We start from the raw sequence: 4,874 nt of genomic DNA, 5'->3' as shown, positions 1-4,874 counted from the left end.
ATTCTCAGAAACCTTCTTGACTACCCAGAAGCCTTTGAGTGCACCCCCGCCCCCCTGGATCCCCTAGAATTCTCTATTGCCCTGTCTCAGCATGGTCTTCTTAACACAACCTCCTCATTTGTTAACCGGTCTCTCCTCCAGGAGAGTACCACATTCTTGAGGACAAACACATCAACAATTTGCTACTGGCTTTTTAGTGTCCTCAATGGTACCTAGCATGCACAATATCTTCCGGATTAATAAATTCACTTATCCTGAACACACAAATTATCTTTAAATACGTAAGTCTGAGTTACATCTATTTTCATAACGAAAACCATATCTGCCATTGAGGGACCTACACAGGCTTTTCACTTACATTAAATACACACACTATTCCATGTGGAAGCGAGGCACAAGGGCAACAATGACAGAAAAGGAAGTCCCAGCCTTCTTGGAGCTTAACTACCAGCAGGCCGATAATCATTAACCAGTAATTCTACAGATGCAGTGAGTGTGACGCAGTGTCGCTCTGACTGTTCTGTCGTGAATAAGGGCAGCTTGAGCTGAATTTTGGTAAATTCATAGAAATTACTAAGGTAAAAAACAAAGACCAAGGGAAATTCAAGGATAGAGAGGAGAGAGAGAGATGCAAAGGCCTCCAAGCAGGAAGGAGCAAGCAAGACATGCTTAAGGAACTGAAAAATTTACCAGGTCTGAAGTTCAGGGAAAAGAGTGGTATGAGAAGAGATGTGTGTGTGTGTGTGTGTGTGTGTGTGTGTATGTGTGTCCACGATCCCTATATTAGTTACTTTCTTATCACTGTAATACCTTCTGATAGGTGACTTAAGGACAGAAAGATTTATTTCAGTTGATAGACCAAGGTTATAGTAGATCATGGCAGGCAAGGCATGGAGGCTGCAGCTTGAGGCAGCTGGTCACATTCAGCCCACAGTGAGGAAGCCAAGTGATAAATGCTGCTGCTCAGCCAGCTCTCTCTCTCTCTCTTCTTTTTTTTCAGTCCAAGGCCCCAACCCCATAGAATGGTGCCATCCATGGTTAAAGTGAGTCTTCTCACTTCAGTTAACATACAGAAAATCACTAATAGACATGCCAAGAGAATTGTGGTGATTCTAAATCTGTCAAGTAAGCAATCAGAGATGAACTATAACAATCTCCTTCCCACCGCCTTACAATACTCACAGTTAGCACTCCTTTTGTGTATTCTTGTATTTTTGGAAGAAATATATTATAGTTTATATTTAAATTAGCAGTAATTTCATTTACATTATTATCATTAGGCTACATGTCCCTATTAAGGTTTAAAGATTACATTGAAAAGAAAACTGGTAGAAAGAGAAAATATTTAAGGAGTTTTGTGTAAAGACACAGTCTCATGTAGTCCAGACTGGGCAAGAACTGGCTGAGGATGACATTGAACATCTGACCTCCATTCTCCCACCTCCAAATTCCAAATTGAGTGCTGGAATCATAGCTCTGAGTGTCACTATCTCTGCTTCTTTGGTAATGGGGATCATAAGACCTGGAAGATGTGGAAATGGGATGCCAAAGGGGGGTTAAGCTTAAGATTTCCAGGCACAGGTCTGTCAGGAAGGACTCTGCTTCTTGTTTGCAGGAGGGAAGTCTATCTTGCTATGGATGTATGCTTTAACCCCTAAGCCTAGTCTTCCATCCTCTAGTGAAGAGGGTAAAGAAGGAGCCCAGTGCAGATCCTCTGGGGTGAGGATTGAAGCCTGAATATTTGAGATGGGGAGGACTCTGCCTCTTGGGTCCAACTTTCAGCTAGCTCTCAGCCCCCTGTACTGGAATACACAGCAAGCTCTCTTGGTACATCCAAATGGTATGCTAAAACTTTCGTTAAAAATAAGGATTTGTGAGGTGAGTGCTCGGCTCTGACCGCACCAGTTTGAATGAAAGCTCCACAAGATGGCGGCGGCCATGCTGAGGCACAGAGAGGATAAGGAATATTGTCTTGCAAAATGGAAAGAATGGCCAGATTCTACAAATAATTGGGAGACTTTGAAAAATCTTAAGTGTCCATTACTGCCTCAGCAATTCTCTAATGACAAACATAGCTACTTATCTCAGGTAAAGAAAGGCAAAATAATGATTCCAAAAACCAATGTCAAGAAAACTTTGCAAACTGCTATTGCTGAATACATTGTGAAAAAAAGCTAAGCAAACAATTGCTCTGAAGAGATGGCAAGATGACCTCAACAGAAATAAAAAATCACAAAAGGATGATATTTGTCGAAAACTCCGTCAACTTGGAGAGCCCCCCTTCAGACTTCTACTACGTCAATGCCTACAAGCCAGCTCTGGGGATCAGCTAAGACAACAAAGACACCAGTCTTGCTTCTTGGAGAAGTGCTGTCCTGCTGAAGTTGGAGTCCTTATGGCTTATAATAAGAACCAGCAAATCAGGATCCAGCCTGGCACTCTCATCTACAAGTGCAACTCAAGGTGCTGATGTGGACCTGACTGTCCTAACAGAATTGTACAGAAAGGCACACAATATTCACTGTGCATTTTTCGAACTAGCAATGGCTGTGGCTGGGGTGTAAAAACCCTTGTGAAGATTGAAAACAGGAGTTTTGTCATGGAATGTGTTGGAGAGGTAGTCATGAGTGAAGAAGCTGAAAGGCGGGTGCAGTTGCATGACAACAGAGGAATCACACACCTCTTTGATCTGGACTATGAATCTGATGAGTTCACAATGGATGCTGCTCGATGCGGAAATGTGTCTCATTTTGTGAATCATAGTTGTGACCCAAATCTTCAAGTGTTTAATGTTTTCATCTATAACCTTGATACTCGTCTTCCCAGAATAGCATTATTTTCCATGAGAACCATAAAAGCTGGACAAGAGCTGACTTTTGATTATCAAATGAAAGGTTCTGGTGAATTATCTTCAGATTCTGTTGACCCCAGCCCTGCCAAAAAGAGGGTGAGAACTGACTGCAAATGTGGAGTAGTGACTTGTAGAGGTTACCTCAACTGAATTTTCAGGAATTGGAATCAATGATAAAAATGGGATTTCCCCTACTCCCCAATGCTAACAGAATAAAAGCATTTGGGAATCTTTCATAGTATGAAGACCTATACCTATGTTGATTAATGTCTCAAGACATTTGCCAAATACCTTATGCTGCTTCTGGTGAGGCTACACCATCACATGACACTTTTTTTGAAGTGCATGTATTTGATAGTTAGATACCAAATGTGGAAGACAAACTACTTACAAATCAGCACATGCTTAGTTAAATCTGAATAGACAGTTGCTCCTGTTAGAGTTTAAACAGTGTTAAAATGAGGAGGTAATGGTTGCTGATGGGAAACAGCTCACCTTGATTCAAAGATACTTAATTCAGTTTGGGCAAAAGTACAAGTTCTATTTTTGTTACTATATTGTTGTTCCTATATTTGAGGCAAATATGTGATACTGAATTTTTACTCTATTTTCTACTTTTACATTAAAAGATTCACATTTTAATGATATATTTTAGGTACAAAATTAAGCATAAAATTTAATTTCAGCTTGAACTCATATTTTGAGGCAATCTCTACCATTTTGGAGGTTATATGTCTAAGCCTGTAATTCATAAAGATTTTTTAAACCTATAAAAAAATCCTTAAAAAAAAACTATGAAAGTCCACAATAGCTGGCCATTATTCATCTGAGAAAGGACAGGGCAGTGATTGTAAGACTTTTTGAAGTGTCAGGGAAGGTAAATTGAGCACTTTAAGGATGCAACTTAGCATGAATTAGTAGAGCCATATTGAATTCTCTCAGTGGAACCAAATGCCTGATGTACACTAACAGTGCTATCTCAATTTTTGGGCAGCTTTAACATTTCCTTTCCATAAAACTTATTTCTGTATTTCCTACAGGCCCTTGTAAAGTAATCTATATTTGAAAAGATACTTGTTATACACAAGACTTTTTTTTTTTTTTTGATGTGGTAACACGAAACTTGGCCAGAGTATATGCCTGAATTGAGAGCATTCATTGGTTGTCTTATAAAGACTGACATAGATTTCCCACTGTGTAGTAAAACCTAAATCAAGGTAAAGTAGTTTTCTTTCTGGTTCTGGATGCTCTAGTTTTGTCCCACATGAAAATTAAAGCAAATCAGTGTTGCTTCTGTGTCCTGATTATGTTCCACCTAAGCTCATTGCTCTGTGCTTAATCAGACCTATGAGAAAGTTAAGTAAAAGTGAGCTGAATGCAAGAGTTTAGCACCTCATACATATTGATACCTAACTCTTATTTTGGTAAAAGCAAGACCATTATGTTATATTGCTGTCACATAACCTTGTTCTTTCTCAGAGTAGGATAAACTGGATACATGTTTGGAGCCTCATAGTATGTCTGTTAACCAGAATTTGCAGAATGTGCCAAGATAAATATTTGTATAACTTTTTCCATGACATTCCTTGTGTTTTCTTTGAGAAATTTACAAAGTATCACAAATTTACAGGTTCACCACCACATTCTCACAGGATTAAAGATGTAATTTTTAAAAAGCAATATTAAACTGCTCATGTATTTGACTTCAGTTACCATCCAGGTTTCTGAAAAATGTCAAAGTTAGGGGCAAAGGGGGAAAAAATTGTTTAGTAAACTTATCCCTATTAGAAGAAACTTAATGGGCCCCTGTGATTTTGTTGGTATTTTTGTTTGTTTCTTCTTGTTTGGGTTGTTGGGTAATGAGATAAGGTCTCCTGTAGCTAAGGCTCACTGTGGAGCTGAAGATGATCTTCTTCTGCCTCTACCTCCTGAGTGCTGACATTGCAGGCCTATGCCACTATGCCCACCTTAGGATTTTAATCTACATTTTAAAAAACAGATCTACAGAATGAAGATTATTTTT

The 4,874-nt window shown here is 39.1% G+C and overlaps 1 pseudogene; it reads left to right on the top strand.

Annotated features, from left to right (window-relative positions):
- The first annotated feature begins 1,926 nt into the window (after window positions 1-1,926).
- LOC101603119 lies at window positions 1,927-3,001 on the top strand (annotated as a pseudogene).
- The last annotated feature ends 1,873 nt before the right edge of the window (window positions 3,002-4,874 follow it).

This window comes from Jaculus jaculus, chromosome 5, assembly GCF_020740685.1.
Source record: "Jaculus jaculus isolate mJacJac1 chromosome 5, mJacJac1.mat.Y.cur, whole genome shotgun sequence".
In the NCBI taxonomy this organism is placed as follows: Eukaryota; Metazoa; Chordata; class Mammalia; order Rodentia; family Dipodidae; genus Jaculus; species Jaculus jaculus.
Note: the sequence above shows the minus strand (reverse complement) of the source record. Positions and strands in the feature narration are given on the sequence as shown.